Source organism: Drosophila innubila, chromosome X, assembly GCF_004354385.1.
Source record: "Drosophila innubila isolate TH190305 chromosome X, UK_Dinn_1.0, whole genome shotgun sequence".
In the NCBI taxonomy this organism is placed as follows: domain Eukaryota; kingdom Metazoa; phylum Arthropoda; class Insecta; order Diptera; family Drosophilidae; genus Drosophila; species Drosophila innubila.
The window spans coordinates 17,159,684-17,176,243 of NC_047626.1; the positions used below are offsets into that span (position 1 = coordinate 17,159,684).

At 34.3% G+C, this 16,560-nt stretch overlaps 1 long non-coding RNA gene across 1 annotated transcript; it reads left to right on the plus strand.

Annotated features, from left to right (window-relative positions):
- Nucleotides 1-3,651: 3,651 nt before the first annotated feature.
- On the plus strand, nucleotides 3,652-13,527 carry LOC117793846. The gene is made up of 2 exons (XR_004618318.1): nucleotides 3,652-4,075; nucleotides 13,456-13,527. It is a non-coding gene; the product is annotated as an uncharacterized LOC117793846 (long non-coding RNA).
- Nucleotides 13,528-16,560: the final 3,033 nt, after the last annotated feature.

Genomic DNA, 16,560 nt, shown 5'->3' on the forward strand with positions numbered 1-16,560 from the left:
GGAATTTATTCTCTGTAATTATACTTTGACAACTGCTTCGAAATGTATCAAATTAATTTATCTATCGTGTTTGCAGCTGCAAACGAAGTCAGTTTTATAAAAACAAATTTGAAAATAAATTAAAGAGGATCAAATATTTATAAATATATATTGTCTGCGTAAATATTTATTTATGTTTAAAGTCAAATAACTGCTGACATTACTCCGAAGTTATGATAACATCAATAATATACTGCAAACTGAGCATCCTTGTATAATTTGCTTATTAGCAACTATCTAATATCATTGAATCTCTCTCCTGCCTTGGCAGAAATAAAGTAATCTATCAAACAGTTATTAACCGTTCTGACACCATTCTTGAATTTCAAGTAGGGAAATAATTACACGGTATTTTTCAGGCATTTGCTGAATTGAAAGCAGAGATTTCATTGGACATTAGCATTTGTCCAGGTAAAAGGTAATTTCATACTTTCGAAATCTGACTATTCATATTCGAGAAATCACATTTATATTTAAATTCATACTCCACTGAGTAACAGAGTACTTTAATTGACCCCATTGAATTGCTATAATCAGATTACAGTTGCACGTGCCTTCGTGGGTGTGTGTGTGTGTGTGCGTGTGTGTGGCAAGTGTCAAGCATCTTGAAAATATTCAAGTATCTGAAGCGTTAATTAATAATTTATGGTAATAACTACCACATGATAACATAAATTGCAGGAATTGTAAATTTTATTAGGTTATGTCTGCGATGAGGTATGTATTATAATTCTGAATAATCCCTTATATGTATCAATAATCTAATCAATTCAGTGTACGATTAATGTATTACAAAATTCAAACTTTACAACAGATCATTTTGTGTATTTTTTTTAATTTTTGAACTGCTTATTTAAAATACATTTCTGGCAAACTATGACTAATTCCAATTGCTAATATTTATTATACATTAACTGTTTATAATTTGTATATGACTTGAGTTTATTTTGATTCACACATGATTCCAGTTTGAGTTAAGTGAAATATTTAAGCAACAATCTAGGGTATTTAGTGACTGTGTTACCCAACGATAGCTGAGTCTACTCGTTTAATTAATGAAGCTGTTTGTTAATCTGCTTCGTGTGCGTGTTTATCATATTACTTATTGTTTTCGACTGTCATTATTTGGTCGTCGACTGTCACTAATCACACTTGATGACATTACACATATAACGAGTAGATTGAGGGCAAACATAAATATAACATCATGCAAATAGTGTGTGAGAGAGAGAGAGACGGAAAGAAAGAGGTAACAAAGGGACCAAGAGCAGACCAAAAAGACAATCGACATTGAACCAAATAGTAACTGCTGCCTGCTGCTTTTACTGGTAAATGTGGCAACCTTTAGCTGTTGCAAGCTGTTGGCTGTTGGTTGTTGGTTGTTGGTTGTCAGTTGTTGGTTTCTGCTTGTTGCTGTTGTCCAAAATGCAATCGAGCTATCGCAACATCATCTGCTGCCTTTGGCCAAAGCAACAAACATTAGCTTTTCTTTTCCTTATTGTTACTGCTTCATTTTTGTTGCTGTCATCCTTCTCTTTCCCCTTTTAGTGGCACAATGCGGCTTTGGTTTGCTTAGTTCCTTGGCTTGGTCGCCTAAATTGTCCTTGGTACTCGTTTGGTCTTTGGTCTTGGGAAAACGCATCGGACAAAGACTGCTTGGTTAAGGAACCTGCATCACAACAAGATTAAATGTTGTATGTTCTCTATTCATATACCCCCTGGCACGTCCTTAAACACACCTCGCAATGAGACAGCCCCTACTTTATGCACAAACATTTATTATCATAAGTAAAAGGGTATTATACTGAGTCCATTGACGAACTTGAAAAAAATCTGTTGATTTGTTAACTTTACAGATCTGTAGTTTTCCCTAATTTTCCAAATTTTTAATATAGACCTAGATTGCTTCAGAACTATTATATATTTGACCAATAAAGATCACCCTTAACTTAAAACTCACTATAGGAAAAAAGTCCTATCATAAAGTTGTTAAAATATATAAATTTTTGTGTTTATGATTTGTTAAATAGCAAAAACAATGACCTGCTAGAATCTTTGTATTTGTATTTGCTGTATATTCACAAACAATGAACTTTCATCTTAAATGCATAACTTACACTTGGTGCCATAAAGTATGCAAGTCTTTTTGCAATTTACATTGATAAAAGTCAATAAAGAATTTCAAGGAGGGTGTTATACCCATATTATATAACATAGCTTATGTATACACTTAAATTAATTATAAAACGTTTTGATTAAACTCAAAATATACAATATAATATCAATGTTAGTGAAAAAACTGAAAATCCAATGTGAATACCATAAAAATCTAAAAACTAAGCATTTATTCGTCATATTCATGGGTGTTTCAGAAATGTAAACTAACCTAAAACAAACCAAAAAATTTAGATTTTGGCTTGCTTTGCGGTTGACCATAATTTCTGAAACACACCTTATTTACTTTAAAAATTCACAAAAGATAATTAAAAACCTCTTAAATATATTTTTCAAATAGTCGTGACTAGCACAATAATTTCTTGTAGTTTTCTTGTAGTGTTAGGAAGCCAAATAAATAAATAAATAAAATTTGACACAATTTAAAAAACAATTTGTAAGTATAAATTTACACTTACACGATTTAGATTGAAGTTCTTTAAATAGATAAATAAACTTATTATAAATGTTTTAACATATTTATGAGTAAAACAGCATACTATTTAATTAAAATTTATTGGAATTTTGCATTTAATCGGAAATCTATAAGCAGAGGTGTAAAAAAAAGAACTTGGGAATATTAAATGAATTAAATACAGCTCATATAGTATTTGAATGGAAATGGAATGGATTTTTCTTAAGTTTTCATTTGAATCACCTCTTCAATGCCGCGGGATATGCATTTCAGCTGCGATCCAAGAAGCTTCTTTTGACATTCCTCATAAAAGCAGAAACAGACGTCCTCATTCCTAGCCGCATCTGCGTCTTTGGTAGTTGCAACAACTTCCTTGGCTGTAAGACAGCGGAAGTCCTACGCACTCCAAACGGAAATGAGCAAAAAGGCTGCTCGGCATGAGACGAAAATGCATTTGAAACGCTCAAACGCTCAAAACATTTACACTCGCAGCTTCACTCGTTTTCTACACTGACAAAAAGTGGTATAAAATTACGATTTTTTTCACAAACTAAGAATTTTTGTTTAAAAATATGAGTTGAGTATCGGAAATTTCTTAAAATAAAGAAGCATCTTGATTGTTTGTAATACAAGTAATTTTTGTATTTTTCTTTTAAAGTTGTCTTGTTTAATATATAAGTCAAGTATTTTTGATATCGCAATCATATCGCTCTCATCTCTCAATCTCTCTCTCTCTCTCTCAAGCATAGCGAGCCTCGAATATTGGGAAATTTAGCTGACTGAGCGTGAGCCAAAAATAGCAGCACACAAACCCACAAACAGCATGAAAACATACTCAAAAAAAGAATCAGCAGCGACATCGATGAGTGCATTTGCTCGTGTTTGGTCTTCGTCCATTTTGTGTGCTCGTGAGATGCTGCAGTCGTGTCGCGTCGCTTCGTGTCGCTTCGTGTCGTTGTCACGAGTCGGAGCGAGTCGGGCGACGGCTCTGGGCAATGTCTGTTTTGGCTCTGAGTCATTGTGTCAACGCAGGCAACCGATGCGGATGCCACAAGCGGCACAATTCACTCCGTTGTGGGGCAGCTGCTGGCACTGCTTTAGTCAGCGTCGAGATTGCCACGTGCACGGACACGATTCGAAAGAGAACGGTACGCCGAGCGCATAACGGTACGCGCTTTCATTTTGAATTCGAGATTGTCGCGTGTGCGAAACCAAAACAAAAGTGCAACACTAGCAAACCATTACAAAAATATAAGGAAAGCAAAGGCAAAGCACAAAAAAACCACACAAAGATTTTCAAAATCTATTTTTAAATATATTTGTTTTTTTTTTTTTTTTTTTCGTTTTTGGAATATTGTTTGTTGAATGTTTCCAAATGTGACAACTGTAAAAGAGAAAAGTGCAAGTGTGAGTTAATGCGGCCATTGGCAATTGCCGGCTTCTATGTGCGCGCCAAAAAATGCAAATCATGTTGGGCCACGTCAATAAGAATAACAACAACAACAACAACAACGGCAATAGCTGCAGCAACAACAATCACAGCAACAACGAAGCCGACAACAACAACAACTGCAAGGCAATTACATTTCGCAATTAGGCAGAGAAAACAATGCTAAGACAAATGTCGAATGCAAACAGTGAACACTCGCTTAATACTCTGTCAGACAATGCTGTTAATGTCAAAAGTATACTCAATGGCTCACAGCTTATCTGACCCACTAACTTTTTAACTAAGTTTTGTTTTTATTGCTAAGTTCAAATAAAATATGCATACATATATTAAATAATAAAATATATACATATATATGGCTAAAGCTTAAATAATATATTTATAAGTTAAATATGAATTTAAAAAGCTGCGTATAAATTTGACTTAAAAATATCTCCTTCCTATTAATAGATAAATTAATTACAAATTTGTAACATCTAGGAGTAGTGGGTCAAATAAGCTGTGAGCCACTGTATATGTCTGCTCATTTGTCATAAGCAGACTCCACTGTTCATACATACATATACACACACACACACACACACACACAGGCGTAAGAATACAAAAATACATACGTACATACATATATAAGTTGAGCCACTTAGCGAATTGGCAGACATATTTTTAGCCATAGCCAAAGCCCAAAAGTAAAAACACACGCAGCCAAAATACAACGACAACTACAACAACAGCAGCAGCAACAACAAATACATTAGCCACAACAACAAGTAGAGGAACTGAGCATAGAGACGCTTCTCGCCCACTGAGCATAAAAATTCATTAATAAAAAAAAACAACAAGAGCAAAAATTAAACAGATGCCATCAACTTCTGATGTCTGCCCCCTCTCCCTCCCCCTCCCTCTAACAAATGCTATGTCATATCCATCTACTACAGACATACATTCTCTCTTTCTCTCTCATTTCTCGTCCTTGTTCTTCTGCTGCCTTTTGCTTTCCTGTTGACTTCCCCTTTTTTCCCTAAACAAGTGACACAGCTGAGAGCTCACCGAAAAATTATTACATATGTGTATGTATTATTATTATTATTATTAATATTAATATTAATATGTGCATTGTTGTTGTTGTCAGCCAAAAAGAAACAAAATGAAGTGAAAAAACAATAACAACAAATTGATAGCGGCAACTTTGACGAAGGTTTTTTCTTCTTCTTCATCTTCACCTTTTTGCTGCTGTTGTGTGTTTCTGCCATTTTCTGTCTTTTCTTTTCCGCTCTTCGTTCTCTTTTCTTTCCGCCAACCCCTTTCTCCCTCCGTCTCTCTCCCCCTTTCAGCCTCTTCGATGTTTTCTGCCGCATTTTCTTTTTGGCCAAAGTTTGCATTATAAACGTGTACAATATTTTGTGTGTTGTTGTCTGTCTGCTGAATGTAGCTCAAGGCTGACACGCACTGTTCTTCATCTTCATCTTCGTCTTTGTCTTCCTCTTCGCTCTGTTCGTTCGTCGTCTTCTATAACTTTTTATTTATTTTACTCACTACCCTGCAAGCCCAAAAGGGTTACAATGGGTATATTCATCTGTTGCAAGTGACAAATCAAATTCATTCCGTTTCCTTTATTAATTTCCCCTAATGGGTGTCTTTACGTTTCCTAGTCTGGATCAGCTTGCTCCTTTATGTAGGTAAAATTTCTCGTATGGGACAGGATAAAATATTTTTAATAGTCTCTTAGGTGAAGCAACAATTTTTAATATAGGATTTTTTGTATGGAATGATCTCAAAAAAAAGTTGTATGAAAAGGAGGAAAATGTGCGAAAAAGGTACTTTTTAGCAAGTTTTAAAAAATCATAAAAAATATAAGCGAAGCTATTTTTAAAAAAAGGTTTTGCAGTCAATATAAATATTGTTTGGCAAAACTTTTGGCATCAAAACATATTTTGTTTAAGCTCTAGGAAAAATGTCAAAAAAATAGATTTTTACATAAATTCAAAAAATTTAATGGTAACTTAGTGGTTTAAGTAAAGTTTTGTATCACTCAAACGGCATTTCGAAAACCTTTCCATTGATGCCAAAATGTATATGAAGTACCTTTATATATCGAGTATATTTATTACTAGTTTTGTGTAAATTCCCTGTAAATATGCTCATACTTGCATGTACGAGTAAATGTAAGTATGTTACGTATGTAGCTCGCAGTTTATAGTTTTTATTCCATAATTTGTATGCTGACCAATTTGTGGTATATATACATATAGGTATATATAGAATATTCTTGAATATATTCATGCATTAAGAGCTGACCCGGCCTGACCACCGGAATTTTTCACGCTTCAGGGAACTGTTGGCAGATTACGTTGGTAATTTCATTTCGTTAAAGCCCAACGCAAAACAACTTGGCCCGAGAATTGGTCAGCGGTTAAAGCATTTGTGGCTATTTACGTATGTAAATTCTTGACCTACATTGGCTAAAATAAGAAGACCAAGACCCAACGACAGCCATATACTTGTTCGGATTACAACTTCCTAGAGAAATCCATTTGTTGATTTGTGGGATCAATCCCAAGTTGAAACAGCTTAATCAGATGAAAAGTAGCTAGCAATGAGGCCATCGATCATTTTTATATTTAAGAAGCTAATAAGTTATAGCTAATAATCATTTCAGTATAAAATTGTTACTTTCAGAGATTATTTATTTGTGAAATACTTTACACTGGTGGGTATAAATATTTTGACAAAAGTATGAGAAAAATTTACACATAATTTGAACTTACTTTAAGTATATTTTGGCATTAAAGGAAAGGTCATTTGAATTCCGTTTGAATGATACAAAAATTTCCTGAAACCTTTAAATACCCATTCAAAAAAAATATTTTCAAAAATCCCTTTGCTTATATTTTTTATGATTTTTAGCATGGGATGATTTCAGAAAAATTCTGTATGAAAAGGAGAAAAATGTGCAAAAAAAGGAAATTCTTAGCAAGTTTCAAAAAACCATAAAAAACATAAGCAAAAAATTTTAGAAAAAAATTTTTTTTATTCACTATTAGAATTGTTTGTCGAAACTTTTTGCATCAAAACATTATTTGTTTAAGCCCTAGGAAAAAGGCAATAAAGTAGATATTTACATAAATTAAAAATTTTTAATGGGTACTTAATGGGTTAAGGAAAGTCTTGTATCATTCAGACGGAATTCAAATGACCTTTAAATTGATGCCAAAATGTACATGAAGTAAGTTCAAATTATGAGTAAATTTTCCCCATACTTTTGTCAAGATACTTATGCCCACCAGCGAGTTACTTTAAAGAAATCAGAAATTGGTTTAATATTAATGACTTGATTTGTACCTGGAGTATATTATCGATGTGGTCAACGATAGTCAGCATTCACTCCACATTCAAAGTCAGCTCAAGTTCAAATGCAACAGTTATTCAAGCTACGTAATTAGTTATTAACGTTTAAATTCCTTTGGTTTACGGGTATAGTGGGTTGATAAGTATGTGTATAAATGGACTTATGATATAGGCCTTTAGAGGCGTATGTGTGTCTTCTCAATTCTGAATTTGTAGAGCGCATCTTAGGTTTGTTGTGCCCCAATTTTGAAATTGCTATAGAAATGAAAACCACTGCAAAGTGGCAAAGATAAAAATATTCTCGCAAACAGATCGTATCTTCTAGGTATATATACATACAGACATATGGATGCTTGCATGTAGGATTGTGTGTATAAGGCAGCAATTTAATTTCATTATTATGCAAAAGAAAAATAATATGAAAAGAACCCAAAGGAAAGACAGACAGAAAAACAGAGATGCTTGTTGGCTAAAAAGTGAAAGCTTTTGAATTTTCTCAGCCGAATCTCGTGACGTCCCTCTGTCCCATTCATTGCTCGGTTCACTGTTCTCGCCTCTTGATGCGTTGATTTTTCCTTTTTGCTTATGGAAATTTAATTTTGGTTTTCCATTTTCATGCACAGCAGTAAAAAACTTATATATTTTTTTTTTTTGTACTTCTCTTTCATTTTTTGTTATTTTCTTCTACCGGCGCACTTTTTATTTTCTGGTCAGTTGAAGTGGCGGCTATTTCTCTTATTTTTTTCCTTAACTCTCCATCTCTTCTTCTAGTAATGAAAGCCGCCAGCAATACGAACGATAATCACCAAAGCCCCCCAAAACAGCTGGAAGAAGCGTAGAGAGGGTGGAAAATTCATGCCTTTGTAGGACACAACTTCCGTACTCTTACAGCATTCTCCAATCTCCATTCTCATTCCCATTTTCCACTTCTCTTTCCTTTGCCATTTTGATTTTCATTCTCTGGCTCATTCAGTCTGCAATTTGTTAAGTCGTCTGGCAAATTTATGACGCTTATTGAAATCCTGCCTTATTGGTTGCAGTGTAAGAAAATTGTAGAAGCCGCAATTAGTTTTGCATTTGGAAACAACGAAAAAACAAAAAAAAAACCGCCCAGAAGGAGTACCTGTTGCACTGCCAAAATGGTTCTTAACCAGATAAATTCGACTATTTTATTGCAGTCCTTTCTATTACCACAATCTGCTTATAACCAAAAACGAGAAAGCTGGCACTTCTTATGCCTGAGAAAGCCATTTAACAAAAATATCTTCAGTTCTTGAGTTTTGCTACAACAAAGGGAAATTGTTCGGAATACAAGTTGCGGTATTTGAGCAATCTCTATGATAATTATCATGTTTTTATCCACAAATGCAACAGTTTAATTGGCTTATCACAAACACTTAATAAATTCGTCTTGAAAATTGGGTGGATGGAACTTGAGAGAACACCTACGGTTCCTATTTATAAATACGCCCTATTATTATTCATTGAGTATTTTATGAAAATAACATTCAGAAAATAGCTTCAGAGTTATCAAAATGTGATAAACAATTAATGCTTTATCAGTAAATATCGATGGAATAATAACTGCGAAATAATAAAAATAACAAAACTGGTGGCAATTATTTTGTTAATGGAAATCGAAAATGAAATGACAACGGTTCCACCAGGTCATATTAAAAAAAAAAGATACCAAGATACTGCTGGACTTCAATAAGGGATTGTCGTGAGCAAAACAATAACAGGATCCTAATAAAAATATTTTTTCAATAAATATTAGTATTTTTACTTATGTTTTTTTTCAGTAAAATTGCCACTAGTCGTAATCACAAAAACTATAGAAAATTTAACAAATCTAATAATTTTCTAGTATTCAGCACACTGGTCTTATACAGAATTGACGTTAAACTACCATGACCAAAATGACTGTTCCACAGTGAAAGCGTAAAGAACTTTAAATTTAATGTAGATAAAAAATAAATTTAAGAGCTGTAAGACAAAGGAATTTAAGACCTCACATTCTCATAAAAATCCAGTTGCTCGTGGCAACAGTTCTAATTTCAAACTATTGAGGAATGCTATTAAATTGCGTTGACTGTCTTCGTAGCATTTGAAATTTTCATACTCAGACATACCAATTAAAGGTAATCAATTTGGTAAATGGAAAGGACCACAAATGTTTTTCGCTCGAATTCATCGTAGGTTCGTTTACACGTTTTGAGCCAATATGAAAATCCAATCTGTATTTGAGGCGAGATGCCAGAAAATATTGTTTCGTGGCAACCTTTGAAAGTAGTTCTCTGAAATATTTTTGCTTTCAACTACATGCATATGTATGTCTTTTGTACCCTTCAACTTCTCCGTTTTGCATACCCCTAAATGAATTGAGAATAAAATAATTTAGTGAAAATGTACACATACAAACTTAATGAAAAATTCCTTGTTTACCTTTTGGGTGTAACGAGTGTGTGTGATTCGTCTGTATGAATATCTGTGATCAGTCGATGTATAAACTATGAATTTTCTGACATTCAGACTTTAATAAGAATTGATTTTGTGCCAAAAATTTAATTTTGAATCAATTTAAATTAGGTTTGGAACTCGGTGAAGCGTTAAAGATATGTATTTTTATGCTTAAAATGATAATATCTTACCTTTATCGATTTCCAAATTTATGGTATACATTCTTTCTTTTCACACTAGCCTTCTGTGCTCTGAGCAATTGACATTCAGTCATTTAAGTTTCCCCCTCGATATCGCTTTTAAATAAGTAATAGCATTTTCCTTGCACTTTTTGCTTTTATTCATTAATGTAAACGCAACACAGGTTTTGCAGGAGAATGCCTTTTATATCTTGAGGCATTTTGTAATATTTGCGCATATGTCAATATCTTTACATAGTTTGTCTTATATTTGCTTTGTTGAATATTACGCATACGCCAAGCTGCCGTGAGTCGCCAAAAGTTGCCTGTAAGCAATTTACCAGGTAAATTAGCCAAATCTAAACACAAATCAATTACTATAGATGTGTATACATATATACGAGTAGATAAATATATATTTGTGTGTATCTAGGTAAAATTAAAGTGGCCGTTGCTGTCGCCAGCGCTATCGCCGTCGCCGTCGCCGTCGCTGTCGGCATCGACAGCGTCCTCAGCAACCTTCGTCTGCTACGGCAGCAAACTAAAAGTATTTGGTTCAAGTGCCAAATGAAATATTGACTAGGCAACGGACAACGTCGCTATTAGAGACGTCTCGGCTGCGACGAGACGCGACGTTCAAACTTTCAGCATATGGCGCGTGTGTCTGCAACGCCCATGTGTGCGCGTGTGTGTGTGTGTGTGAGAGAGAGAGAGTGCGTGTGTGTGCTGCGCCTCAACAGAGCAGAGCAAGCGCCATCCAGTTTGCTATACATTCATACAAATAATACTATCATAATGTTGCTCTAAAATAATAATAATAATAATAATAATATCATGGCAAATATTTCATATATAACGCACGCTTTGCAATCCTTTACCCAATACCACTACCTCTTGCCCCTTGCCCCTTCTCTTAGCTCTACCCCATGCCACTGCCCCTTCTTCTGCCCTGCCCCTGCTCCTTCTCACTCTGTCGCATCTTAGCCGTGTGCGTTGTTGCTCTTTGGCGACAAACTATACAAAAAACAGCCACCTCGTCGCGGCCCCTAGGCCCTGCAGCTCTCTCTCTCTCTATCTCTTACTTGTTCTCTCTCTCTCACTCTCACTCTCACTCTATCTCTGTCTCCCTTTCTCACTATGGCGGCCTCGGCGTCTGCTTTTTTCTAATAATAAATTGCCAAAGAATTTCTGTACTCGCATGTTTGGCGCTGGTCGCTGCAGCATCAACAACAACAACAACTTGTCTCACACTGCTTGTTGTGATTGTTGTTGTTGGTATTCTGTCTGTTTTATATGATTTTTATTTATTACGCTTTTCCTGCTTTTGCGCTTAGTTTTGTCGTTTCATTTTTGTTTCTTGGCGTCACATCTTTTGAAGGTGTTACAACAAATTTTCACTTTCACTTTCACTTTTCCCGCTTCCTTTAACCCATACCACAGTGCAGCGCACTGCAGTTCATTCATGGCTGTCATTATGTGCCCTCTCTCTCTCTCGTTCTCTCTCTCTGTCTTCTTCTCTCTTTGGCGGTCTTGAAAAACCACTTGAGCCCTCAACGCCATTCAATTTCAATGTTGACACCGTTTGAATATCTTCAGCTCTAACATTGTCAAATGCCTTTGAAATTTTCTTAGCCATCTTCAGATATTCTATAATGTCTGTCATTCTCATTTGTTACACGAGTACATATACATACATGAGTATGTATGGTCAAGGCTAAACAAAGTGCCTATTAAATATACGCGCACATGCACGCACTTAAACCGTGGTACAAAACACATTTGTTTTGCTACAGTTTGTTTATATTTAATTTATACTTATTTCTTTATTTTTAACTAGATTGTCAAGTAGTTGTTGTGACAAGTTAAAAAATTTTCATATTTTTTGTTAATTCTATTAAAAAACTATATGTAAGCATAAGTGAAAATAACAAAGTAGGACATTTTTCCAGCTAAAAAAGATTTGATTTTGCAAAATTAAATATGTAAATTTTTTATTGTTAACAAAAACAAATAACTACAAATTTATAGAAAACAATGCATTTTGTTTTAACTACTTTGTATTGTAGTGTCTCCCAATTCTTTGTGTCTTGCCTCACTGTGCTCTTGCTATTTTCGCTGTTGTGAAGTGCTGAAAGTTTTTTGGGGGCACAGATTTGGAACCAGTTGCTGGTTTTGGTTAGTTTTAATTGAATTCAGCTGTTTGGTTGCCCAAACGAATATTTTGAAAATATGTAAAAAAATACGTATGTATACAAATCGGGTCAAAATGGCAAAACTTATGCCTCCTCCAATTCTTCTCGCCCTCCACACCTCCACTCGTCCTCTTCTCCTTAAAGCGTTGGCAGATGTGGCTAAAAATGAACAGCGCAAAAAGTTTTTTGAACGTTTTTCAATTGCTCCACAAAGTATTTTCCTTGAGTTCAACTTTCACTTGCAAATGGCGCAAACTTTTCTCAGCAACTGTGCTGAGAATTGAAAGGGGAGAAATGACTGAGAAGTGCTAACCGTCATATGCACATGTACACGTATGTATGTATGAATGTCTTTATGAATATGTATGTGTATACGTATGTAAGTTGTCTGCCTGAACAGTGCGTCGCATTAATTAATAATGAGAATAACAGCCAGCTGTGTGTGTGTGTGTGTGAATGTGTGTGTAGCTCTGTCTGCGCTTCATTTAAACTTTAGTTGCAATTTAGAATTTTTCGAGTTTAATTAAAATTTCAACGCGCAATCTGCAAAATGAGCCAAAAATGTTTCGCCCTTTGGGGAGTTATTTTCTATTTTATTTCGCTTTAGTTGGTGAGCCTTTTTGCGCTTATTAGTTTCACTTCCTCATGTTTCATTTATTTATTGCTCCTACTGACAGTTACTGAGGTAATAAATTAATAATCAAATTAGAACTTCATTTCAATAATTAAACACTACATATACGTACTATAATTGATGCGACTTAAAATTAGCTCACTCCGGCTGTCTACTTTGAAATGTATCTGAAATATCTGATTCAAAACTATTCTACAGAAACATGTAACATATATGTACATTTAGTTATAAAACAATAATGCTTCTGATGATATTAAAATGATTCTCAACTTGTAGCTTTCATACTAATAGGCTTACTGCCATAAAGTAATTATTTTGATTTAGTTCATTGGCTTGATTAAGCGACTCCTGCATAATAATGATATTCGTGGTATCTCTCCTAAGTCTTAAATCTGTTGCCGTTGAGTCAGTTGACAGTTAAATGCGAGTAATCAAAAATGCCATGCGGTTTTCCAAGTTGTTTTTGTTGCCGTTGAAGTGTTTGTAGCATTTATCTAATGTGTGCTAGTATTTAGTCCCATTAATAGCACACAACGCGACTGGAATTGAACTGAAGTAATCACAAACAGTTAAATAATAACTGTAAAAATTAACGATAGAAAAAAAGGCGTATATAATTACAACAATAATAAAATAATTAAAAAGCAACCAAACTTCAGGCTAACATGGCGCATGATTAACGTCAGCTTGTTAAGCGCTCTGATTTAAGGTAAGTGTCATAATTCAATGACCAATTATAATTTATTATAAAAGTGTTCGACTATTTAGCATCAACAACAACATTTACACTATACAACAGTTAAATAACAAAAACCAACAATGATGGTTTATTTTTTATTTCACTTTTTTAACCACAACCGAAATAAATATAAATTTAATTATCAAATGTCGCGAAAAGGAAACACAATGTCAGCCCATGGGATCTACGTGTATAGTATACATATGTAGCCGTATGCGTGACACTCTTCCTTCCAATGTGTGTTGATGTATTTGAAATATGCCGCAATATAATTAAATTGCCACAATAAACACAGACAACAGATACACGATAAACTGCATCGTTTGTTATTAGATGCGGTACAAACACACATATTTAATAATTTTGAAAACAAAACGAAAATTTCAAATTCAGTAAATACATACATATACTATATTTTGCTACCTTTTGGCCTCCCCTTTGGAATCAAACTTTTAATTGCATTAATTTACTGTACGTATATATATGTATGTACACGCATTCTTATCTATAAATACGATTTGCGTTTACGCAACCGTAGACATTCTGCGTAGGCAAACTATTTAAGATAGTGTCATACAAATAAATATATTCAAATAGATACAAAAGTAGTTATATTCGAATTATATCTGTATAATTACGACCTGCCAGTGATATAAATATTAAATTTAAAAATGAGTACCGTTTTACTCTGTTTATTGGCTTTACTGAAATTATGAAGATTTTTAAACATTACTTTCAATAAAATGGAAAACCTATTATGTATTAGTGTGGTCTCCACTTAGAGAATCGAAAAGCAAGCTATAAAAACATTTTCTTTGACTTGATATACTTGAAATACTAAAAAAATATGCATTGTGGCTGCATATTAATATTTGTTATTTAAACATTGGATAGTTGTTGTTTTCATAAATATAGAAGAATAAAAATAAATACATCAATTTAATTTACGATGTAAATAATTCAATATTCATCGTTTTTTGTCTCAGTGATCTGAGAACAATTTTGTTCTCTCTCTCTCCCGCCTACTCTGAACACCCCTGATTTGTTTTACCCTGTTTACAGAACTTGATACACATTATTTTTTGTATATAATATAATTATTTATATCTTTTTAAACTAGATAAAGAAATGGTGATTTATTTGTTATCTTAGCGACCTTTTTATTTTGTTTTATTTAAATAGTTAGCTGACTTGAGGTGTTTAAAGTCACATATTGACACTAAGCAACAACACACAAAACCTTTTTTTATTCAGAATTATTTTGCAATGATTAATTTTAAAAATAAATTAAATTTTGTACTAACATATATGCTAAGATTATCTTTATTAATTGATTTTAATATAGTATGCTTACGGAAATAGATTCGATTTATGTCCAAGTATGTGAGTTTAAAAATATATATAAAAACCCGATTTAAGGAAGCTTAAAAGGTCGAAGTCAAACCAGTTCTTAAAACGACAAAATGTGTGTGAAGTAAACATCACCAATAAAACATTTAGGAAAACGCACTCTGTCAAATTGTGTGTCAAACTTTCTGTAAGCATATTCCTTGCCATTGCATTTTTTTACCATAGAGAAGTGATTCAAAGAATTCACAAGTCTCGTAATATATTTTCCCATTTCTTATGCTGTTCATATGACTTGACAAACCCAAATACAAAATCTCAAATCTGTACAGTTTGCTGGTAACAAAATCGGTAAATACAGCCAATGTGAAAAGTAGAAGTCATTCACGCGCCACTTCACGCCACAAAAAACTGCAGAAATTGCTCTCTTAACGACTGCACAATACCCTATAAATTAGTTAAATATGCCCACTTTGAGAAGTGATTAATATTGTGTAACAATTTTAAAGAGAGGGAAACAATTGTCTAATGAGCATGTAAATATGTTGAATTTGTGGAGTTTGGCATGCTCTATAAGCTGGTTTTCAGGTTACAGGGTATAAGAAAAAGTGGCATAAAAAATATAACAAATGCTTCGCGTAGCCAGTTTGCATTTAAAGTTACTCGAAGTTTTGTTGATTTTTATGCATTTTATTACCAGGACAACGCTGGGCGCTTTTGGGGCTTGAGCTCGAATTCTGGCCATGTCTCGTCTCTTGGCTGAACATTTCGCTGTGGCTGTGGCTGTGGCTGCGGCTGTTTTGGTAATGGCAAAACTGGAAAACAGGAAAGAAAAGGGGGTCGAGGGCGAGGTGGAAAAGTAACGGCGAATACCCAAGTGAAATATGATACAACTCTGTGCGAGGAGTGAGCCCAAGCGCATTGCTTTTGATTTGTGTTTGTGACCCACAAAAATGCAAAATGCCGCAAACAAGCGAAGCGCCAACGAAAGTGTAACAAAAGCAAAAATCGACAGGCGGACAGACTTTCAGGCTGACGCGAAAATAATAAAGCACAAGCGGATATACGATAATACTTGTGTGCCTTTAAAAGTTGTTGCAGGAGGGAAAACACGTCAGAGTTTTTCAGATTGATACCAAATGCACAAATCATACTCTCTGACTGACTGCCTCTCTATCCCTCTCACTCTCTCTCTCTCTCTCTGTGTTTGTCTCTCTTTTTGTGCAACTTAAACAATAACAAATAGCATGACATTATAATCCCACAAGCACTCACTCACAAATGTCGCACTATGGCGCCCAAAAGTTGACGCCTATAAAAAACCTATAACTGTAGCACAATTTTGAGCGCTTGTTACACCCACACACACTCACACACCCACTAACTCGCACACCCCGATAGACTCATACAAAAAGCGACAATGTTGAAAGTTATAGTTAGAGTCACACTGCGCTCGCGGCTATTGGCCCAAAGTGTTGACAAATTTATAGCCTTGTTTTGCCTTTGCCATTTGTCGGTTGATTGAAAGTCCTTTTCAGCTTGAAAA